The sequence below is a fragment of the Acipenser ruthenus genome, chromosome 48, assembly GCF_902713425.1.
Source record: "Acipenser ruthenus chromosome 48, fAciRut3.2 maternal haplotype, whole genome shotgun sequence".
In the NCBI taxonomy this organism is placed as follows: Eukaryota; Metazoa; Chordata; class Actinopteri; order Acipenseriformes; family Acipenseridae; genus Acipenser; species Acipenser ruthenus.
In genome coordinates this window covers 3907336-3932602 of record NC_081236.1, presented here as the reverse complement: position 1 = coordinate 3932602, position 25267 = coordinate 3907336, and the positions used below count along the sequence as shown (strand labels likewise).

The 25267-nt window shown below is 45.7% G+C and overlaps 2 non-coding genes across 2 annotated transcripts; both read left to right on the top strand.

Annotated features, from left to right (window-relative positions):
• Nucleotides 1–6112: 6112 nt before the first annotated feature.
• Nucleotides 6113–6194, top strand: trnal-uag (transfer RNA leucine (anticodon UAG)). The gene has a single exon. It is a non-coding gene; the product is annotated as a tRNA-Leu (tRNA).
• Nucleotides 6195–6600: 406 nt separating this feature from the next.
• trnal-aag (transfer RNA leucine (anticodon AAG)) lies at nt 6601–6682 on the top strand. Its single transcript has one exon. It is a non-coding gene; the product is annotated as a tRNA-Leu (tRNA).
• The last annotated feature ends 18585 nt before the right edge of the window (nt 6683–25267 follow it).

Here is a 25267-nt window from a genome sequence, read left to right as displayed (position 1 = left end):
CGAGTACATGATGAATGCACCGAAAGTGCATGTAACTCGCCCACACGTTTTGCTGATACCACTGATAGTTAAAACGCAGTCTTTATAGACACGAACTTCATCTCCACACTGTGGAGAGGCTCGAACGGTGCCTTGGTAAGGGCTTCTAGCACCACATCAAGGCTCCATGACGGTAAACTGGTCGACCTTGGAGGCCGCAAGCGTCTTGCGCCCTTTAGGAACTGAGATGCCAGAAAATGGCAACCAGGTGATAACCCGTCAATGCGTACATGGCAAGCCGAAATAGCGGCTAAATACACTTTAAGCGTAGAGGGAGATTTCCCCTCATCTAGCAGCTTCTGCAGAAACTGTAATATCACTGCCATAGGGCAGGAGACCGGGTCATGGCCCTCAGCCAGACACCAACTCTGAAACAATTGCCACTTATACGCATATTGCGACCGAGTAGAGGGCGCTCTCGCACTCTGAATGGTCGATATAACCGCCGTCGAAAGCCCTAAGGTTGACAGGCGCTCCCGTTCAGGGGCCAAGCACATAACTGCATGAGTTTGGGGTTTGGGTGCCATAGCCCTCCTTGGGCTTGGGACAACAGGTCCGCTCGCAGAGGGAGCTCCCTCGGGCGACCGTGCAACAACTGCACTAGACTCGGGAACCATATCCTCCGAGGCCACCGAGGAGCGATTAGAATCACTGTCGCTTGCTCTACCCTGACCTTCTCTAAGAAGGCGGGGAGCATCGGAATCGGTGGAAACGCATATAGGAGCCCTGGCGGCCATTCGTGAGCCAGTGCATCGACTCCTAGGGGGCTGTCGAGATCCTTCACTGAGAACCATAGGGGGTGGTCTCTTGCGAAGCAAAGAGATCTACCTGGGCTGTGCCGAACCATTCCCAGATGCGCTCTACCACTTGAGGGTGGAGACGCCATTCGCCGGCAAGAGGGCCTCCTCTGGATAGGAGATCTGCTGCGTAATTGACTCTGCCCGGTAGGTGAACCGCACGCAGAGAGGTTAAACGCGGTTGTGCCCATAGCAACATCCGTGCTTCCATCCGGTGAAGACCGGGGGACCGCAAGCCGCCCTGGCGGTTGATGTACGCCACAAATGTGGTGTTGTCTGACCGCACTAACACATGCTTGCCTAGAAGCACTGGCAAGAAGTGCCGGAGGGCGAGGTCCACCGCTCTGAGCTCAAGAGCATTGATGTGGGCTGACCTCCAGGGTCCTGACCACACTCCACGGGTCCCTGTCCCGTTCCAGACTGCTCCCCAACCGTGATTGGAAGCGTCGGTCGTGATGACCTGCCTTCTGAAAATGGGACCCAAGCGTACGCCTTGGCGGAGGTTTGACGGAACTTTCCACCAGCGTAGCGCTTCCCAGCAGGCTCGGGATACCCTTAGCCTGCGGTGTTTGTCTCTCCGCGGATGCAACGTGAAGGCATTGAACCAGGCCTGCAGAGGTCTCTGGTGTAGTAAGCCCAAAGGAAGGGCTTGTGAGGCGGCAGTCATCAACCCCAGCATGCGCTGACACAGCTCCATGCTGACTGTTTGTCTCAACCTGAATAGGGAAAGACACCGCTCTATTGAGGCAACTCTTTGTGTCGACAGGGTCGCTTCCATGGACACTGAGTCCAGATGCAGACCCAAGAATTCGGTCTGTTGGCTCGGCACTAGGTGGCTCTTTTCTGAATTGATCTTCAGACCTAGCCGCCGAAGATGGTCTGTAACCATCACTGTGTGCTGTGCCACCTGCTCCTTCGACTGCGCGCAGACGAGCCAGTCGTCCAGATAATTCAGCAGTCGGACACCTTGAGCCCGCAAGGGAGCTAGAATGGCATCCATACATTTTGAAAAGGTTCGAGGAGCTAGTGACAGGCCGAATGGAAGGACACAAAACTTGTATACCCTGCTCTGAAATGCGAAACGCAGATACTTCCTGTGACCCGTGCAGATGGGAACGTGAAAGTACGCATCTGTCAGGTCCACGGTGGTGAACCAGTCGCCGTGTCGGACTGACTGGATGATGTGCCTGTGCGTAAGCATCCTGAACGATAACACCCGCAGGTATTTGTTCAGTACTCGCAGATCTAAAATAGGACGGAGCCCGCCGTCCTTCTTGGGCACCAGGAAGTATTTGGAATAGAACCCCTGGTCGATCAGAGCAGGGTCTACTTGTTGAATGGCACGCTTGCAGAGCAATGCCTGTATTTCCACATTCAGAGCTGAGGACTGAACCGAGTCCTTAACTGCAGTTACAACCACTCCCCGAAAGGGGGGAGGTTTTAACTGTAACTGAAGGGTGTACCCGGTGGATATAGTTTTGTGCACCCAGATGTCGTTGGTGCATTGTTGCCAGAACTGGAGCTGGGAGACAGTGTAGGGGCGGGTTAACAGCTGCCTGGTGTTCTCAGGGCTGTTTAGGCTGGGCTCGTTCGCGAGGGGCCTGGCCAGAGCCCCGAGGGCGTGGCCTGGCACCACCTCTAGGGCGCCACCCTCCGCGCTGCGGTATTGAAAAAGGAGGTTGACCGCGCGCTGCTGTGCTTGAGGGAGAGGTCTTAGTACCCCCTGGCCGTGGCTGGTGCTGCGGTTTTGTCCTGCGCCACTGATGTTCCTGAGGCCGCTTCGGCTGGAACGGCGGTTTTGGCCACATTTTCGCCATTTGCTGCGACGCCTCCCGCGCCTTGGCGGAGCGTTGCAGCATCTCCTCCACCGCTGGACCAAATGTGTGTCCCGGCGTAATTGGGGCATCCAGCAACGGGGCCTTATCAGGTTCTTGCACTCTCGCCTGTAAGAGCCAGAGCTGCCTTCTGGCCACCACCAGAGACGCGATGCTCCTGCCCTGAGCCCGCGCGTTGAGCTGGGCCAGCTTCACCAGCAGTCCCCAACTCGCTTCTGAGGGCCACCGAAGGGCACTCAGGTAGGTCTTTAATTAGTGCCGCTTGGTAGACCGTCAGCAAGCTGGCCACATTAGAGAGCTTGACCGCCTCTGTGGCCGCAGCGTACCCCTTTTTGAGGTGTACCTCAGTGGTCCTGCACTGCTTATTGGGGCATGCAGGATCTTTCGTCAGCCCCGATAATGTTGGCGTCTTCACCAACGCGGCGAACGCAGCGTCCACAGGTGGGAAGGACGCCAACCCAGCCTCATTTGCCCCCTGCATGTTAAAGGCCGAGGCCTTGCGAGAAGTCGCAGGGGCAGAGGCCGGAGCCCCCCAGGTGGACTGCACCTCCTTAATAAAGTCTGGGAATGCCGGAAGCATCCTGGACTGATGGGACTGGGCTGAAGGCGACTCAAACAAGGAGCGCCGAGGTGGTTCCGCCATAGGCCACTCGACGCCCAAGTGGCGGGTTGCTCTGTCCACCACAGACCACGTTGGGTCATTGGTGTCTAGCACGTGGAGCTCGGTGTCTTCCTCAGAGTGCTGGGAGGCTACCTCAGCCTCTGTACTGTCCCCCTCTAGGATGTCAGATGCGTCTCTAGACAGTGCATCGATATCCCACTCCCCTTGAGACTGCACTGGAAGAGCGACGACCGGTGCAGGTTGTGGAGGGGCCACTGGCTGACTAGCAATGGGCCCAGTCTGTTGTTCTGGGACTGGAGGCACCACATTTGCTAGGGACATGAGGATGGACTGCTGCCCCATCATAACCTCCATGAATTGAGACATTTTGGAGGTTAGCTCCGCCACCCCCGACCTGTCTCTGTATCGCCTGTCCCGACGAGGGGAACGAGAGCATGCTCTCCGTTGAGGCGATCTGGAGTGCGACCTAGACTCCCGACGGGGGCGTACCCTACGAGGGGAGGGGCTACGCTCCCGAGCGTGTCCGGTGGGGGACCTCTGACCAGCCGTTAGCTGGGAGGACGGGCTCCTGGAGAGCTGCAGCCGCCCTGGCGGCGTCACCGTAGACGACGGCGGGGCAGAAATGGTGTGGGACGAGGAAGGAGAGTGCCCACCCACTGCTTTCTTCGCCCTTTGGCGGAGGGTGCGTGTCTGGAAACCAGCACAAAGATGGCAAAAAGCCCTATCTGCCAACGCGGATGCGGCGTGCTCTGGCCCCAGACATGCCACACAGTCCTCATGGGGATCGCTCGCTGGCAATTTTGCCTGGCAGGTGACGCAACAGTGGAACCCGGACATGGTTGCCGAAGCGTCGAGTGCGTGCACTGACCGTTAAGGCGTCGATGCGCCGAGCGTTGAAGCGTCGAGCGTCGAGGTGCGTGCACCGAACGTCAAGGCGTCAAAGCCCCGAGCGTCGAGGTGCGTGCACCGAGCGTCAAGGCGTCGAAGCCCCGAGCGTCGAGGTGCGTGCACCGAGCGTCAAGGCGTCAAAGCCCCGAGCGTCGAGGTGCGTGCACCGAGCGTCGACGCGTCGAGCGTCAAGGTGCGTGCACCGAGCGTCAAGGCGTCGAAGCGCCGAGCGTCGAGGTGCGTGCACCGAGCGTCAAGGCGTCGATGCGCCAAGCGTCGAGCGCCGAAGCGTCGAGCATCGAGGTGCGTGCACTGAGCGTCAAGGCGTCGAAGCGCCGAGCGTCGAGGTGCGTGCACCGAGCGTCGAGCGTCAAGGTGCGTGCACCAAGCGTCAAGGCGTCGAAGCGCCGAGCGTCAAGGCGTCGATGCGCCAAACGTCGAGCGCCGAAGCGTCGAGCGTCGAGGTGCGCCGAAGTCCCCAAGCGCAGACGCGCTAGCACCAAGCGCCAAAGCGCTGCACCAAGCGGCAAGCGCCGACACCAAGCGCCTAAACGCAGCACGCCGGAGCGTGAGTACCGAGCGTAGAACGCTAGCACAGACGCCTAAGCATCAGCTGACCCGCAGAGCGGAGACGTTAAGTGCTGGTACAGTGTCCTGGATGCTGTGCACTACTTACCTGTTGGTGCTGGGGATTGGGCTTAGTGGTCGTCTTCCTCTGTGTAGTGAATGGGATTTTTTTTTTTTTTTTTTTTAAACGCTGCAGCAGTACTAATGGTAGTGATTATGTAACTGGGGCACAAATATATGTGGGCACAGTACAACTACCACGCGGTTGTTTTTTTTTTTTTTTTAACACACCGCAGGCAGTACGTGGGAGACAGCAGAGCAGGCTCCACACACGCGGTCTAGCCAAGGCAAGACCGGGGCTGCAGACACGCGCGCGGCCAAGGCCAACGCAACGTGCGTCACAAAATATATAAAACACACAGAATATATATAATTTTAATTACAAACCCAAAACACAACACTAATAATCAAAAATAATTATTAACAGGAAAGACGGGAGACCACGAGACAACACGATGCAAAGCAAAGCGTGAAGGAAATATATAAAATATATAAAAATATATACACAATTATATAATCCTTAACAAATAATAACGACTCCGAAGAGTGTAACTGAAATCAACTCAGAGAAAGGGCAATAACCAGCTTCTCAAGCTTAAGCTTATCGAGTACAATCAGCTACGAGCTCTAATACCTACCGCTACCAATGCTGAAGACAAAAGAGGAAGTGAGTCTCTGCGCGCTGCGTATAGTAAGCTCCCAAGGGGTCGGGCTTACGTGGCAGCTCGCGCAGAGGCCTATCGGCAGCTTTGCTATAAAAGCTCAGCCAATCGCTACTGCCTGACGGCAATATCCCATACCTTGATGGTTATTTTCGACTTGAAAGGGAAGAGTTGTCGTTGTTGTTGTTGAATTGCACTAGCATTGTATGGTATGGAACCTGGGTGACTAATGGTTAGTGTTGTGGTAGCGTGGCCGAGCAGTCTAAGGCGCTGGATTAAGGCTCCAGTCACTCCGGAGTCGTGGGTTCAAATCTCACCGCTGCCATTTTGTTTTTTTTTCACCCCCACTTCAGTCTTTTGAACTGCTGTAAAAGAAAATGTTCCGTTCCATGGAATATTTGCATACATGCAAGCATGTCAGCGCCAATGGTGTAGTGTATGATAATACATGATAATACAAGGTGTATGATAATACAAGATGCCCTTTCTTGTGACCTGGGTTCAATTCCCAGTTAGCGCAAGCTGATAAGGCAGCGTTTGTGTTTTCAAACCAATAATTACGTTAAAATTTTACAATTGTAGTAGTTGAATTGCGTTAGCGGCGTATAGTACGAAACCTGGGGGGCAGGACGCTTGCAATGCGGTAGTGTGGCCGAGCGGTCAAAGGTGCTGGATTTAGGCTCCAGTCTCTCTGGAGGTGTGGGTTTGAATCCCACCGCTGCCATATGGATTTTTTTCACCTCTGCCCCCTTTTCACAAGAAGCAACAGAAGGACTTGTGACTCCCTAGAGACGTAGTAACAAATGCCACGGCATGTTTCTTGATACACCTATTCTATGGAAGTAAGCTGAAGCATTTGAACTGCTGTTCAATTGTCTTTTTTTTTTACAAATACATCAAGATAATTGTTGTTGTTGTTGTTGTTGAATTGTACTAACAGTGTATAGTATGGAACCTGGGTGGCTACGGGTTAGTGTTGTGGTAGTACGTAAGCTGAAGCATTTGAACTGCAGTTCATTTTTCTTTTTTTTGCAAATACATCAAAATAGTTGTTGATGTTGTTGTTGTTGTTGTTGAATTGCACTAGCATTGTATAGTATGGAACCTGGGTGGCTAAGGGTTAGTGTTGTGGTTGTGTGGCCGAGCGGTCTAAGGCTCCGGATTAAGGCTCCAGTCTCTCTGGAGGCGTGGGTTCGAATCCCACCGCTGCCATCTGGGTTTTTTTTCACCCCTGCCCCCTTTTCACAAGAAGCAACAGAAGGACTTGTGACTCTCTAGAGATGTAGTAACAAATGCCACGGCTTGTTTCTTGATACACCTATTCTATGGAAGTAAGCTGAAGCATTTGAACTGCTGTTCAATTTTCTTTTTTTTTACAAATACATCAAGATAATTGTTGTTGAATTGTACTAGCAGTGTATAGTATGGAACCTGGGTGGCTAAGGGTTAGTGTTGTGGTAGTAAGTAAGCTGAAGCATTTGAACTGCTGTTCATTTTTCTTTTTTTTGCAAATACATCAAAATAGTTGTTGTTGGTTGTTGTTGAATTGCACTAGCATTGTATATTATGGTACCTGGGTGGGTAAGGGATAGTACTGTGGTAGCGTGGCCGAGCAGTCTAAGGCCCTGGCTTAAGGCTCCAGTCTCTCTGGAGGCGTGGGTTCGAATCCCACTGCTGCCATCTGGTTTTTTTTTCACCCCTGCCCCCTTTTCACAAGAAGCAACAGAAGGACTTGTGACTCTCTAGAGATGTAGTAACAAATGCCATGGCATGTTTCTTGGTACACCTATTCTTTGGAAGTTAATACTATTTTATTGAGATTTTACATTTTTTTACATTTACACCCTTTCTTTTTTCATTAATTTTACATTTCTTTTAAAGATGACATTCATGCATACAGACATTTGAAATACATTTAAAAACACCAAGACAATTGTGCTTTGTACAAGGTTAAAACAGACACAGATTAAAATCAATATGATAAAACCTGTGCTGCTTTAAAAGTGACTTGAAAAAAAGAACCATCTATAAAAAAAACAGTGCTTGTGAGGGCCAGGGAGTGCTCTCTTAAAAGAGGTGAGTCAAATGGTGAACATAAAACAGAACAATAAAACTATAATACTAAAACTAAAAGGGACAGGGGCAAAGGGACAGTGTGTAAAACAGTGTGTTAAATGTAACTTTTAATATTTTACATTGAAAATCTTTTAGGTACATAAAAACAAAACAAAACAAAACCAAATAAAACATTCAAAATAAATAAAAAACAAAAGTCCATAAAACTGAAACAAAAAGACTACATAAAACCAGTGCACCTTTCAAAAACGTCATGCCAGCTAAAAAGGGTGGAATGCTGGCATGACAAAATAAAGAAAAGGCTTAACCAGTGCCCCGTAGGCCCGCTCCTGGGAGCTAGCAGTTCCACTCTTTGGTGTTGTTAGATCTTCATGTCCTGGAGTCCGACAATCCTCCAATCCGCGCAGGCCTTGTCCGTCCCGAGGGTCCGGATGTCCTGAATTGCAAAGTCCTTGAGAAGAGTTTGTGCTCTTCTGGTCATGGTGATAGTGTCTAGCTCCTGCTTGTGACAGACACAGATGTTACGGCCCTCCCATAGGATCTGCTTGACAACATTGATGACACGCCAAAACCACTTAGCTGTGCTGGTAGTGATTCCTCCCGCAGGCCAATAGAGCACAGTCTCAGCGGTCATCTTGGTCGTGTCAGCAAACCTGTTTAGGAAGACACAGACAGAGAGCCAGACACTGCCAGCCACATCACACTCCCAGAAGATATGGGCTGGTGTTTCTCTCTTGCGGCACTTTGCATAGGGGCATGTTTCTACTTGGGCTAGTCCCCTCCTGAACATGAACGCTTGAGCTGTGGACAGTGTTCCATGCTACATCCTTCTGGACATTACTGAGGCAGCTGTGAGACACATTCTCCCAGATGTTTTGGCTTTGGGTGAGGGAGAAAGTAACTACTTTATCAATTTCCTGGGAACCGGCAAGATGTTTAGTTACAGCCTTGTATTTCCAGGAGGCCAATTTTGCTTTATCTAAGCCCAATTTATATATATTGTCCCTTAAAGTTCTATAATACAATGGGGGGTCCCAGGAGTACGACACGGTGTTGTCAATACTATGCAAATTGGCCTCTTAATTATACATATGAAAACAGCGATTTGAATGCATGTGAAAAAACATAGCCCTACCTAACCACCAACTACACGGGCTCATGAGGGATTTGAACCCGGGACCGCTCGGACCCAAAGGGAAAATCATACCCCTAGACCAACGAGCCAACTGCTGGCAGCATCTTGGTTCCACGAGCTTCCAAAGAAGTGTAGACCTAGATGCTCTGTATTGAGGAATTAGTGTGGCCTTGCTGTGTGCCTGTTAGGGACAGTCTGATTTGCTTTACCTGGCGGCTAGCATTTCTATGGGCATCGAGAGGTGGTCGCTATAAATGAGGAAACTGGTTTAGATGGGATTTAGTTTCGATATGCATACATACACAGAGGAGCAGTCCCAGCACTGAGGTGACACGGGGGCTTTTATGGCGTGAAATAGCTATCAAAAATCTGTGAGGGCAGAAATGCAGTTCCCTTTCAAGTCGAAGACGACCACCAACATTAAGTATGGGATATTCCCTGCCCTAGAGGTAGGTAATACTGAGCTCTCTATAACAGAGCTGCAGAAGGCCCCTTCCTGTGATGACGCACTCGGTCCCGCCTACAGAGGGTACAAAACCATCACTCCCTGGAAGATCTCCCTCTTTTTCCTTCTCAAGACGGTAAGGTAGGACCTCTGTGTCTAGAACTGAGCGTGTTGATAGGAAGAGCCCTCGAGTCGATTCGGGTCGGTTGTATTTCCCTAGCATTCATGGTGATAGCTGGCTTGCCGCTTTCCTGGAATCAACCACTCTTGAAAAAGACAGAGTCTTTTATCTTTCTGTCTTTCAGCGGCCCTCTCTTTTTTACTGTCTGTCATATGTGAGCGGCTGTCTGTGCAGTCACCCGCGAGTGAGTTGTCTTTTCCTGAGTTACACAAGTATCCTCCTCGGGGCCAGGTCTGGCCGTATCCCTGCTGTCGAGTGACCCAGCCGCGATCCCTTCCTCGGGGCTAGGTGCTGCCGTATCCCCGTCCGAGCGGAGCCGCCGGCCGAACCTGACCGCTGCGGTCAGGTTTCCTTCCTTCTTATAAAAAGTGTAAGTTTGCCTGAACAAAAACTTCACCCACCGCGGCTTTGGCCTCTGCCCCCCGGTATACGTTCCGCACTGACCAGGTGTGTGTGTTGACCACGCGGTCTGGGTACGGACTTTGCGTAGCGTCCTCTCCGGTGCTGCAGTACCACGGCGCACGCATAGCCTGATTCTCTCTTGGATGCAGGCTGCGTATTATCTGATGCCAGCGTAGGAGTATAACGTAACACGGTACTTGGTGTGTTCCCCAGTACGCAGTGTACGCAGAGTGATATTCACAGCACACATAGTGCGCAGGTGCTCGTTACTCCTTCCTAGCAAAGTTACGCACAGAGCGCAGGGTACACAGTCTACGCTCCCACTGCGCAAGGCATCTGGAACATTCGAGTCAAGCAGTACTGTGCACGTTGCTCTCGTTGCGTAGGCACTGCACTACTAGCGCATACCTCGTGGTGCCGCACGGTAACAGTGAAGGCATAGTCTGTTGCGCACTAGTCCCCATATAAAAAAGGGGAATATGCTCAAGATCAGACCCATGCCAGGGTTCCTTGCCTGTACGGCCTGTAACGCCAGTATCCCACAAGAGGATAATCATACCCTCTGTGTGCAGTGCTTGGGTGTCCCGCATGCCACCATGGCCCTCGAGAGGGATGTGGCTTGTAGCATCTGCGAGGCCTTTCAGCCTAGGGTGAAAGAGGCTCATCTGGAGAGAGCCAGAAAGGAGAGCTCTGCGTCCTACGCGGCGGGGTCCCCCTTAGGTTCCCCTGACGACGTGCCCCTGGACTCCACGCCTGACATTCCGAATGCGCAGCGTAACCGCTCCCCTTCTCCGGCCGCGAAGCGGGTGAAGCGTTTGAAGCAGGCGAGGGACATTATGGACCTGAAGGCCCAGATGGCCCAGGTCCTGGAGCTATTATCTAAACAGGCCACAGCAACGGCCCCTGTCCAGGCTCCGCTGCAGCCTCAAGCACCATATCCCCACCAATTCCACCCGAGGCCCGATTGCGCGAGGCCCCACTCCCGGAGCCGGTGGCCTCAGAGCTGCGTCTCCTGTCCTTCTGGTCTGCAGGGGCAAGCTCTGGGCCGAAGTCTGGCGGGCTTAATTGTGGTGCGTAGACAGATGTGACTGTCACAAGCCAGGGTCCCTGACGCAGATAAAGCTGTGCTGCTGGATGCGCCCATATCCCCGGGGCATATGTTTGGACCAGCTGTGGAAGAGATTCTGCAGAAATCTCTTCGAGAATGAGAGGCTTCCCGTCAGGTGGCTGCGCTGCTCACTCCCCGCGCTCCTGTGTGGAGTAGGTCGGGCCGTTGGCGGGCTCCCGAGACTCGAACTGTCACCTCCAGGTGGAGTGCATTTGGGAACGGTTCGGGAAGGCACAGGTTGATCTGTTCTCTTCGGCGGAGACGACACATTGCCCCCTATGGTACTCCCTCCATCGCTCAGGCGGTCCACTCGGCGTAGATGCCCTAGCGCACGTTTGGCCCAAAGCGTTTTTGTACGCTTTTCCTCCTATACCGTTGCTCCTGGCTTTTCTGGAGAAAGTCCGGTCAGAGAAAGCATCAGTTCTCCTAGTGGCCCCCAGGTGGCCCAGGAGAATATGGTTTGCGACCCTGTGCCAGCTGCTGTACGGCCAGCCTTGGGAGATCCCGCTTCGTCTGGATCTCCTCTCTCAGGCACAGGGCTCCCTTTGGCACCCGGATCCGGGCAGATTCCAGTTATGGGTCTGGTCCCTGAAAGGGACCGCTGGTTAGCCCTAGGGCTGTCGGACAGGTTTGTGAGCACTATGCAGAATGCTAGGGCAGACTCCACTAGGTTGGTGTATACCTACAAGTGGAAGTGTATTCAAGCCTGGTGCCTGGCTAGGAGCCATGACCCCGCTACTTGCCTGACTGTAAGTTATATTGCAGTTCCTGCAGGAATTGCTTGACGCTGGAAGGTCCCCTTCCACGTTGAAAGTGTATCTGGCAGCTATTTCTGTTTGTTATGCCCCCGTAGATTCTATGTCTCCGGATGAGCATTTTTTGGTTGCGCGCTTTATTAAAGGCGCACAGAGATTACATCCTCCTAGGAGGACTGTTCTTCCCGAGTGGAGCCTTAACATTGTACTGGAGGCTCTTACAAAGGCCCCGTTTGAGCCCTTAGACTCCATAGAGCTGAAGTACCTGTCTGTGAAGACAGCCTTCCTTTTAGCTATCACCTCTGCTAAGCGGATCAGTGAGCTGCAGGCGCTGTCTGTGCACAGCTCCTGCATGCGTGTGGGAGGATGGAAGCAGAGTTTTGCTGAGCACCAACCCCGCTTTCCTCCCCAAGGTGATCACAGCTTTTCATATTAACCAATCTGTGGAACTGGAGTCTTTTCATCTGCCTCCATTTACTTCACCGGAGGATGAGAAACTAAACTCCCTCTGCCCAGTGTGGGCATTGAGGTATTATGTAGTTAAGACGAAAGCTTTGCGTAAATCGGACCAGCTTTTTGTTTGTTATGGCACATGGACTATTGGACAGCCCCTCTCTAAGCAGAGTCTGTCACACTGGATTGCAGACAAGGTGTCGACTGCATATTGTGGGGCTAATTACGTCAGTTTGTTTAATAATTAATTTAACACTTAATTAACTTGTACAGTTCAAATTAACGTGTGTTAATCAAATTGAATGAATACTATATGACCGTTACCATATTAGATCACCGACTGAACACAGACAATCTCTTAGTTATCTGTTAAATAATCTGAATATTCATTCACGTTAATTAAGACCTCATCCATTTTATTTTATTGAATGACGTGTATAAGATCGAGGAATTACAATGAACACACAAAACACCCTCAGCCCCAACAAAGTAGGTTAAAATATTGTAGCAGTTTATTAGATAATAATAATAATAAGGGTACAGAAAGAAAAACTTAGAAAATCATCATGAGATAACAGTTCACATACATATCAATGCAGCATAAGTCAACACGCATTCTTTGAATGTATATGCTTCTCTAGATGTCGTCTTCCAATGCAATCAAACTACAGTACAAGTAGCATCCTATTGCTCTCCTAACATTCAGTATAGGTTCAACATCTCATTCTAACATAGTGCATCAACTCGTCTGTCTCAATCTCAGTACAGGCTGCGCGGATCTGCCAGCAGGTGATGACGTCACTCTGCAGACAGTTCCCTCAGCTCCACTTACACAGACAGTGGCCCTGCGCTTACTGCTCACAGGCAAAATAACTCATGAAACACAAGCACTTATTATTGAAATGCAAAACCAATTTCACAATTACAATTCTTCTAATAACATATCACAGCTACAGCTGGACTACAATTGTTTACTAACAATTACACAAGTATACTTTTGCAACACTTCATATGACAATATGAGTTAATCAGCTTAGTTACTTTTTAACAAAGTTCAAACTGTCAGGTTTTTCATGCGTGCGTTAAAAGTGCAATTTAAGATAACTATTTTATCAATTGCTATGTGTTGTAATTATCATTAATTACTCTAGTTCCACAAGGGAAAGGTAAGGGAATTATACTCAACGGTTCCTTGAAGAAGACCCAAAGTCTGCTGAATAACTCTTCCGTTGTAGTTATATTCTCACTTCGTTCACGCAATTCTTCAAACCCAAGTTGGGCTCCTTTATCTTCAAACCCCAAGTGGGGGTTTCACACACGTCCTCTGTGTTTTCTTTTTTGAATACGTCACCCCAAAGGCAGACACAGTCTCGTTATGCTGTGTGTTTCCTTCTTTGAATGCTTCGCCTCGCAGGCCAACACATTCTCGTTATGCTGTGATTACAACTGGGAACAGAAGCTTGTAGCCGAGCCGGGAATGGTTAGTTTCGACTCGTAGATAAACTGACTCGCAGACGTCTCTTTTCCTATTAGCAGGAGTCCTGAACACTGAGCTTTCTTTGACGTTTGTTTATTGCAGGGTACAGAATCTTCTTGCAGTCAAGAGGTATAAGCTTAAAGCTTCTCTTATGAGCCATGTGAGACTCAGAAACCAGGTCAGAAAACAACTCTGAAACCAATTCAGAACCAATTCAAAGTTCTTGCTGCAAGTTGACAGTTCTTATAGGATTTTCACACAGAAGCCCCCTACAACTGCCTTCCATTGTTTTGGACCATGATGGTCTCATCCTGCATGGGATGACCCCATTATCTAATTTATGACTTCCTTCTACCGTCTCCAACTTTTGCTTCCTCAATAAATTCTGATCCTCTGCTCCGATCTATTTATGATCCTATAGAGACCCTTTGTGTTAGGTTCAGTCAAAGTTTGCCAGCCCTCGGCTCACTATTCCCCTCCTTTGTGTAGAATGTTTCGGGAGCTGCTCTGGTCAAAGTTTCACACACAGCCCTGCATCCTGCATGTCCGAGAATGAATCCAAAAGATTAGTTCAGATATGTACCTATATCAAAATTAGTTATTAGTTCCAGGGCAATTGTGTCTACAATATGATGGGGCTGGGTTACCCCCACCTGGTAGACTAGAGGGTTGGCTGCATCTTGGGCCCTTTTTAAGGGTGCTTCAATGTCTGATATTTGTACTGCGGCTAGCTGGGCTATGCATACTTTCACCAGATTCTACAGCATTAATGTGGTAGATCCTGCTGTGCCGTCTGTGGGCATAAGGGTCCTTGAGGGTGTAAGTTCACACCGCTAACCTCTGGGTTAGACAGTGCTTGTGCGTCCCTAATATGCTGCCGTTCCTTCTTCCTCGCGACGGCTCTGGTATACATTATCCCATACTTAATGTTGGTGGTCGTCTTCGACTTGAAAGGGAATGTTCGGTTACTTACCGTAACCCTGGTTCCCTGAAAGAGAAGACGACCACCAACCATGAGGTCGCTTCGGTCGCTCTCACGGGTTCAGTGGAAAAAGAGGGAGATCTTTCGGTGAGTGACGGTTTGGTACCCTCGGTAGGCGGTACCGAGTGCGTCATCACAGGAAGGGGCCTTCGGCAGCTCTGATATAGAGAGCTCAGCATTACCTACCTCTGGGGCAGGGAATATCCCATACTTAAAGTTGGTGGTCATCTTCTCTTTCAGGGAACCAGGGTTACTGTAGGTAACCTAACGTTTGTAATTGTAAAACACAGTTTGTAACTGTAAAACTGAGTTTGCAAGTGTAAATTGGGAAAAAATACAATTACGGTTGTAATTTACACTTACGAAACTCAGTCTACGCTTGCAAATCTGCTTTCTGCTTGGTCGCCACTTTTGAGAGTGAAATTGCTATCAAGAATCAGAGCGTGCAGAATCGCAGTTTGTAACTGTAAAATGAAAAAAAATACAACTTCTCAATTTTTTTTTCACTTACGGTTCTAATTTACACTTACGGTTCTATTCTGTGCGTGCTCGAGCCCCTTTTCTCATTTACAGTTTTTTCTACGCACGCACGACTCAGTCAACGCTTATAAATCTTTTTGAGAGTGATTTCACGCTCAAAAAAAAAACTGCAAATGTGTAGCTCAGGCAGCCTAGTTAGTTGATTGTGGGCACTGTTCATCACAGCCAACATGGCAGAGGATGGTGTGAAAGCCGGAACGAGACGGAATGGTACTTTAATGAATTCAATTGCTTTAAAAAACAGCATAAAAAGTTAGACATATGAGGAATATTTTAACAATCAGAACCGATTAATAACGTGCTGTCATTAACCAGTTCCGGGCCTGAACCCTTTTTATCACCAAAAATCTCCCGGCACACTGGGTTTCCCGAAGGTGCAAAGACGACGAAAATTATACACACAATACAACTAAGTGGGAACAACATAACACTATTGAAAAAACCCACCGAACCGACCTTTCATTTCCCATTCCATGTAATAAACAGCTGTATAGACAATAGTTGTTGTGGCCGCAACAACCCTGGTTTGAATCCGGGTCACGGCAGGTGAATTTCTCACACGGCAGAGAAGCTTGTTTTTTTTATTTTTCACACGCCATCTTCATGGCATGCACCTTTTTGAAAGAAAATAGAATACAATAATTGCTTCATCGTGTTAGTACAGGCATGATGCACACCAGCCTGCTGTCTATGAAATAATAATTACAGAAATAATCAATCAATAAACACCATAAAAATATCCCACAAACACCAGTCTCTGTATTAACGCCTATCTAGTAGAGGGAAGACTGAAATAAGATTTTTATTTTTAATATCGGTTCTTTCTACATAGCTTATAATACTGTAATGGACCTTGCTGATTGCCCATTAGGACTATCACTGCACACCTGAGTTTTGTTAAGGTAAAGCAGTCAGTCGGCAGGTGCCGGCAATCACGATTTGATTGCCTGAGCTTTAAAAATGGGACTAGCGCTCAACACAGCGGATTTAATTCGGATAGAGTGCTCGGTGGGAGCACTGGGATGACTAGTCTGTAAGGGGAGTGACCTTGATGAGAAACCAGGGGAGTACTCTTTTAAATAGCTATATTATTGTTGTATTTTTACTTTGTGATATGGGTGTTTTATTAACCACATTTAAATTCCATACTGTTACACTGTATTTAAACACTGTGTGGATCTACAGGGGACAGACATGCTCACTCCAGTCCTTGGTGGAGGTTTATTTTGTGTATTTGAGTTTGCTGTGTTATATGGTTATTGTCTATTTTGGGTTACTATTAATGGTTTGATTTTTTATAGTTTATAGTTTTCTTTGAACTACCTTGTTGTAGTTAATGTATTGTATTTTATCACTATTTTTGTACTGTAGTATGATTTATGTTCACTAATGAATTATTGTGTTTGAGTTATTTTCTGACTCCACGGGGGTTGCAGTGGGTGTGTGAGCTTGCAGCTGAAATCGATCAGTGGGATAATGCCAATCAGTGGGTTTGACATTGTTGCTTTCTGGCCATGCTTGAGAAATTTATTGGGGGCTTCCCGTAGATGCATGTAGTGATTATAAAGAATTAAAGGAAGCTATGGGTAGATATTTGGTGTTGGGTGAAAGTGAATCTTGGTTTAGAGCAGAGTGTAATAATTGTAAATGGAAAGATAAAGAATCTATTTGAGATTTTGGGAACGTGGTGCGTAGATTGGTTGTTAGGGTGTACCCAGATATAGGCTCTACTACCCAGGACGTACTTGCCCAAGATCATTTTGTCACACATGTGGGGACGGGGGATTTGCGGGTGCAAATACGTTGTGCTAAACCTGAAAGTTTAGAGGGAGCTATTGGGCTAGCAGCTGAATTGGAAATGATTCAGGGATTAGAATGGGAAAAACCAAGTACTGATGCCTGAGTTAGGAGTGTTGATTTGCCCATTATCAGCTCATCTAGAGGAGCTGAGCCTATGCCCTTTGAGATAATCAATGCTGTAGAAGCTCTGAGATGAGGTTTGGCAGTTGAAAAGCTTTGCAGTTAATAACCCAAATACTCAGGCCTCGCATTCTGGGAGACTACCCCCTAGTGGCCCAAACTTGTATCGCAGGAATTCAACTCTGCAATTTCAGAAAAACCTCGGCTAGAGTCTGTTGGGAGTGTTGTAGCAATTCCCATGCTAGATAATGTGGGTGTAAGTCTCGCCCATCTGTCCCTTTAATTAGGGTCAGTAGCCTTGCCAGGTTAAAACTTCATTTCCCATAGTTCCTTGCAACCACCCTCTGTTCATCCTTTCTCAGAGGAATCCACTAACCTACAGCATTTTCTTTACTTAAATTTCAGTGAATCCATTACCATCCTTAGATAATTCCAGTACATCAGTTTATTTTCTTTTGTTGCTGCGCTTTGTCTAAACTGCTCTTTTTGTTTTCACTGTTACTTGTTTAAGTTTAGCTGTTTTTCTAGGTCTGTTTAGTGTTTGTTGTTTTATGTGTGACAGCCTCCATTTTTTCCTGATCCTCCTGATTTTTTCCAAACAACTGTTCACCATTCAACTCAACACTACTGGACAGTCTCAACAATTTCAACGTACTCAATGTTTTCATCCTTCTACAATCACCATCATTTCGGGACACTTTTCTGGACTGCCTTATTTGTGGGTGAGATCATTTCTTTTTTGTTTGGATTTTTTCTACTTTAATTTGATACTTTGTTTCCCGTATTTTTTCTGTTACTTTGTTATTTTGTTACTTTGTATGGATTTCAATTACCCTACTATTACTGGACTACCTGTCATTTTCCCACCATTGCCATAGAGACTGTTAAATGTAATTGTTTCCACAAGTCACTGTTTTTCATCTGTATCTATTTATTTATCCTTGGTCTTTATCTGTGTGTGTTGTGTTTGTGAGCGTGGGTTTATTGGAGACCCTCCGGACACTACATTCATTTCTATTTGGTGATACTGTTTAGCCTTCTGTTTGTTCCTACATACTTATCTGTACCAGTTTTATTCTTACCTGTTACCTGCAATTATTTGAATTCCTTTCTTATCATTATTCATTTAATTCAGTTGTTCATTTTTTCATTTGTTGACATTATTGTTCACAATAATAAACCGATTGTTCGTGAAATTGACACCTCTGACGTCCCTGCTTTTGCTGTCTGTCACTCTTGCTGACTTATTTAGTTATAGGAATAGGGCCAGTAGTGTCTCCTTAGGGAGAACAGTGCAACTGCTTTTCAGTTGTGCAGAGTGATCGTTACAGTGTGGTTGTAATCGCCATTTGCATAGAGATTGTCCCTATGTGTCGGGAGACTAGAGTGGGCAGGAGAAGGGGATGTACCCCTGCCCCCTCTGGTTTCTCTGAACAATCCTATGTTTCAATGCAATTTTGGACCCCTGGTGTCGGAGTCCTTTTAGATATTGAAATTGGGAATAAATCTTGTCAGTTTTTATTGGATACAGGTGACCAGGTGTCCCTAGTTGATGTACAATTTTGGGACCGACTGTGCACTGATTAGAAGTGTAGACTAGAGCCCTATGTGGGGCAAGTACGGACAGCTAATGGTTTTGGGGATGAGCAACTTCGTCTGTAATTTTGATAGGTTGGTTCTACACTTTAAATTTTTAGTGGCCCGCGATCTTAGTCAGACAGTATTACTTGGGATGGACTTCTTAGTGCAATATGGTGCTGTTATTGATCTAAAAAGTAAGAGCTGGCAACTTGTGGGGTGAAAATCCGATTTGTTTACACAGTGTGCAAGAGATTCACCGTATCCGAGTACAACATAATGTTATTCCCTCCCGTAGTGAAGTAGTTATACAGGGACATGTGGAAGGCTTACGAGGACTTAATGCTGAGGGAATGGTAGAACCTGCAGAGAGTATCTCTCCTAAATATGATGCTTTGGTTACCTGGGTTGAGGTAACGTCACATCTGGAGTCATGCCAATAAGAGTTGCTAAGTTGACTTAAGTCTCAGGAATTAAGGAAAGGTGTTGTTCTGTGTGATTTTGTGCCCGAGCACTGTGTTTCAGCGGATGTCCTGTCTTCGCATGGAGTATCTGGATATCAGGTTACTAAACCTATTGAGGAGATGGGTTTGGGGGAGAAGGAGTTAGCTGTGCAAAAAATGCATATTGTCGATGAAATGGTAAAAATACTTTTTTTTTTCTTTTTAGTGCAGGCGGCCATGATCTGGGCAGGACTCGCCTTACTACCCACAAGGTTGATACTGGCTCCGCTCCAGCAGTGAAGATGGGTCCCCGTCGCATACCAGTTCACTTTCAGGAAGGACGACCACATCAAAACAAGGGCAACAACTCAGGTAAGACAACTATTAAATGTATTTATCTTAATGCTAGAAGCTTGAAGCTACTGCACTAACAACTAACTACGATGTGATTTGAATGGAGTGACATAACCAGTGGTGTACCACAGGGATCAGTATTAGGTCCTCTGCTATTCCTAATCTACATTAATGATTTAGATTCTGGTGTAGTAAGCAAACTCGTTAAATTTGCAGACGACACAAAAATAGGAGGAGTGGCAAACACTGTTGAAGCAACAAAGGTCATTCAAAATGATCTAGACAGCATTCAAAATTGGGCAGACACATGGCAAATGAAATTTAATAGAGAAAAGTGTAAAGTATTGCATGCAGGCAATAAAAATGTGCATTATAAATATCATATGGGATATAGTGAAATTGAAGGGAACTATGAAAAAAGACCTAGGAGTTTATGTTGACTCAGAAATGTCTTCATCTAGACAATGTGGGGAAGCTATAAAAAAGGCTAACGAGATGCTCGGATATATTGTGAGAAGTGTTGAATTTAAATCAAGGGAAGTAATGTTAAAACTCTACAATGCATTAGTAAGACCTCACCTAGAACACCTTGCCTCACCTTGTGTTCTTAAATGTACAACCTGACAGGGAAGGGATGTCTATGGCAGTTTTTATTTCTAGATTCACTGTATTATTAGGTATGGCTCTACCACATATCAGTCCGGTGATGGGTTTATGCTCCCAGACTATGCTCCTGCTCACACCACTCAAGTGGCCACTGAAACGTTGAAGCACTGTGGATTTGAGCTGTTGCCACATCCATCTTATTCTTAGCACCATCATACTTCTTTCTCTTTCCAAAACTCAAGGAACATCTGAGAGGACAACATTTTGAGATGTCATTTGAGGGCCAGGAATTTAAGTCCATGACTGTAACAGGGGGAGACCTGTGCTGACTCTTCTGATGTGTTCATAGTGCTGCAGGGAGAGGGCAGCAGTCCGTCAATATCCGCCTGTCAGTCATGGCAGTGACACGGAGAGGTGGGAGAGTGGGTGTGCGGGCTTTCCTTCTCTCTGAGAGGCGGGTCTTGGGGGAATTGCTGGCCCTATAAGTTAACATTCTGCTGTTCCCTCAGGTCTGCCCTCCGAGATGTAAAAGGTGTGCGGAAGCGCTGGAGAAAAATCAGCAGGGACAGAAATCCCAACAAGAGAAATAAATAAACAAATAAATAAAAGAATTAGCGGTAGCGGGGAAAACTCTTGGGCAGCCCCAGTAAAGAGTGTATAGCAGGCTGAGGGAGCCGCTAGTGTAGGACGGAGACCCGGGCCGTGCGGGTAGCGCCGGTTGGGGTGAAGCTGCCGAGCGCAGCACTTTTTATTTTGTAGTTTTGTTTACTGTGTTTTATTTTCCCTGTTCCTTTCGCCTTTTGATTATTGTTTTGTTTGAAACTCTGTACCCTGTACCGCCCCGGTATAGTTGTGGCTCTGTCGCTACCATAGCTGGTACGGCAGACCACAGACAACAGCGCCCTCTGCGGGCTGAAAAGAAATTAAGCTCCCATAATAAAACTGGGCACCTGTGCGGTGTTTCGGAATTACTTCTCTGTGTCCTGTGTGTCGGTGAATTACCCACCACCCTTCCACAATGACTTTCTCCTTTAGATCAGGCTTGACTCTTATTGAAAGTTCCTCATATGTATTTATATACATTTAAATAAATCACTGCAAGATTTCACAGTGAAAACTTACCTACAGTACCTACTTAAAGCCTATTGTTTTCGTTACAATTTTCATTTATGCCACGAACAGTTTATTTATGGAAATTAGAATACATTCCAAGTGTAATTTGTCATACTTTACTATTCTGCTTGTATTGATTTCATTTAAAAAGGCATAAAACAAAAACAAACAAATGTAAAGAAAAGAAAGTGAAGTCATGTTCACTACTATGGACCATTGCATCTTCAACATGAGCATCACTGTTTTTTTTTATTCCCTTCCAAACTGAAGCAAGAAATCTTTCATCTATGTCAATGTAACCCTACTTTAGTGAATAATACTTCCAGGTTACCGTTAGGTTTGTTGGGAGACTGGTTTCATTGATTTGCACAGTAGTAACATACCAGTAATCTAAAGAAATAATTTGACAACAAGTGTAATTACTGTTCTTGCATATGACATTTATCTTTTTTCTTAAAGAAAATAAAAACAATAACAACATTAAATCATCATGCACATCACCAATTAATACAGCACAAATAAGCACAATCCACAGTTCACTGTCCATTCATTTATCTACCCAGTTAGTTTGTCCTACCACTCAGTTCAATCCTTAGGCCAACAAAAGAATGGAAATGAAGTCGTTGCAGAGAGTTGGTTCACAGCTGTGGATAACGTTGCTGCTGAATAGCTGTTACGATGTCATCAGTCCTGGTAAGAAGGAATGGTGATGGCTTCTCGGTCAAAGAAAAGTTTCCCCCCCAAAAAAACAACCTGCATATTGGAACACACATCATTATGCAGGTCTAAATAATTTTCACTCGATATACAGTTAAACAATCGTTTTTTTTTCTTTTAACATTGCAGATTATTCATAGTGTATTTTTCTTTCAGTTTAATTTTCCAGTATACTATCATATAAACCTTTTGTCTAAAACAGAAATAAAAGTATACAGCATTTCACAAATTCTGTATTCCTCTGCCTTTGTTTTAATTTCTTTTGCAACTGCGTAGTTATATTTATCTTTCTTTCAACTTAAATGATTTCTACAGCATCTCTTTATAAAGACAATTTCAATGTGTTTACATTTAATTTACAGGGGTTTTTTTCTTACTATCTGTCAGAATCGTAAGCTTCACTTTCTTTCAATTTAACCAAAACACACATAAGGATTGCATTTAAAATAATACAAAAATAAAATATATCATAGTACACATTCTGTTTACCGTTACTGTTCAAAAGCACATAAGACAAATAAATTCTGGATGGTTTTATACAGTATTGCAGAACAATAATAAACAAAAATACCGTTTTACTTAGTTACTTTTAATATATTATAACTCACCAGAAAATCACAGATCTCAGTCCCTAAAGCGTTGAAGTTCTTCAGCTCTTTTCCCAAAATTCAAGGATTCCTTTAAACTATATATATATATATATATATATATATATATATATATATATAGTTTAAAGGAATCCTTGAACTTTGGGGAAAAAAAAAAAATCCTAACAACTTGCTGTTGCTTTCTCTATTTTCCAAAAATAAGTAAAACATATTTTCTATTGCTTACACTCTGCTTTTTTATTTATTTATTTATTTATTTCTAAAAAAATAAAAGCACTATATATTGCTCTAATGACTTGCAATTTCCTTTCTGTCTTTTTTGTCAATTTTTCTGGAAGCTTCTCTCTAGTGCCTCTAAAAAGATACATTTACTTTTTTTCAGTGAGGTCACCTGTTCCCTGCACGTTGCATGCACGTGATTAACTCTGTGTGTGCTGGAACTCTGTTTTAGAGTGTGCTTAACAAAACAGGGTTACATCAACATCTGAAAAAAAGAAACAAACTCATCAAATCCTGTAATTACAATGTTAAATGTTGTGTACCATCATGCACATGCTGCTATATAATCTCTGAACAACAGACAATATACAACTACTCTGACCCAAGATCAGTGCGCACATACTGCTTAGGCTGACCACAGATCAGTACATACTGTGTATATATATTGTAAGACAGCGGGTTGTGTGAGACATCAGGGAGGGGGTCAAAACCTCCCTGCGAGAGAAACGTGTGCGGAATGCATCTTTTTGTTTGATTGTGTTGCTTTATTGTTTCATTTAATTTGCTAATTGATTTGTTAATTGTGTTATTGTTTAGTTTAACTGTTTTATTATTCAATTATCCCCTGCACCTGGGCAGTAATTATTAAATTAGAACCAAGTGCAGGGTATAAAAGAGGAGCAGTCAGAATGCTCAGGGCTGCTGAGTAGAAGGAGTCAGAAGAGGTGCTCTGTCTCTGAGTTAAAGAAGTAAGTGCTGTATCAAACCTGTGTTTTTGTAAGGACGGGGAAACAGCTTAACTGTCCCGTGGTAGACAGGGTGTTCCTGAAAGTTGAGTTAGTGCTCCGAAAGAGCTAGGTGTTTATTTTGTGTTTTGTGGTGTTTGTTTATTTTGTGTTTATTAAAAATAGCGCAACCGCGCAAAATCCATTTCAGTGTCCTGGGTCGTGTTTTTAAAGGGGCAATGAACCCGAGTGGGTACGATTGTTTCACTATATATATATATATACACACTCGGTCTTTGTGACAGTAAATGTTGAAATGGTATAGAACAGATATTAAACATAATTTTATTTCAGTGCTTCGATTGTATTTTTCATTATCCAACCTGTCTTGTGCTTTATTTCAAACAAACAGAAGATAGAACAGTATAAAATTCATAGTCAAGATTAATTAATTAAGTTTTTATGAAGCACAAACACAGTTTAAATTAAAGGATCTGTTTAATACAAAGTAGTTATTTACTCCTTTTTTGGATAAATAAAAAAAATAAATACAAACTTAAATTCCATTTTGGTGGTAGGCATCAGATTTTAGTTTGTTATGGATACACAAGATGGCTTCCAAAGCTTCTCTCCAAATAAAGCCTAGCTTAACTATGTTTAAGTAATAAAATATTAATTGTATTTCTTTTCCACACCTATGTTGTCTCTTGCTAGATTTTAACCTTTTTTTCTCCCCAGTTTGGAATGTCCAATTGTTATTTTTGTATCCCGGTTCACTGCTGCAACCCCCTGGCGACTTGGAAACGGAGGCTGGAACATGTGTCCTCCGAAACGTGTTCCTGCCAATCCATCATTTTTTGTACTGCGCATCCACAGCGAGGCCACCAGACCTATAGTGCCGGAGGACAACACAGATCTGATGGCTCCACTGCAGGACCACAGGCACCCTATCGGCCACAGAGGTCACTGGTACGTGGTGAACCATGGATTCCCCTGCCAACCTAAGCACTCCCTACCGGGCAGAGCTCGGCCAATTGTGCACCGCCCCCTAGAAACCCCCGTTCATGGTCGAACATTTATTATTATTATTATTATTATTATTATTATTATTATTATTATTATTATTTATTTAGCAGACGCCTTTATCCAAGGTGACTTACAGAGACTAGGGTGTGTGAACTATGCATCAGCTGCAGAGTCACTTACAATTACGTCTACCCCGAAAGACGGAGCACAAGGAGGTTAAGTGACTTGATCAGGGTCACACAATGAGTCAGTGGCTGAGGTGGGATTTGAACCGGGGACCACCTGGTTACAAGCCCTTTTCTTTAACCACTGGACCACACAGCCTCCTAATTTAGCTGTAATTTGGAAGACGCTACATTTCCAGAAGATGTGCTTGATCCTGAACAGATTGTAAATTTTGTGAAGAGTGGTGAGGTTCCAAGTACTCTGGAAGCAACAGTTGTTCATGATGTTCCAAGAAGTACTCGTATGCAGCACAGAATATCACTGGATGCAGTGGCACAAAGCTTCATCGTCACAGGATTAAAAAATGTTAAGTATGTGGCAACTTTGCACCCTCAAGAAACCTGCTCATGTCTTCGCACCAGGGAGTGCTACCATATACTTGTGGCCAAACAATCTTTGGGTCTGGAAGGTTCTAAGAAAACACCTTGCTTGAGTCTGTCACAACTGAAGATAGGAAATGCACGACCTGGAAGGAAGAAACCAAGAAGAAAGGATGACATTGAAGTGACACCTGCACCAGACTCCCTGGAAAGACAGAATGTCAGCATTTTGACAAACCGGAGTCACAGTAAAGTACATACATCTTTTTCCTGTGTTCCCGAAGGAAAGGATATACTCTCTGATACTCCCTGAAGAAGTGGAACCTGCGATCTCCAGGCTATAGGCCACATCCTGCACTCCACACGGAGCGCCTCTAGATTTTAGCCTT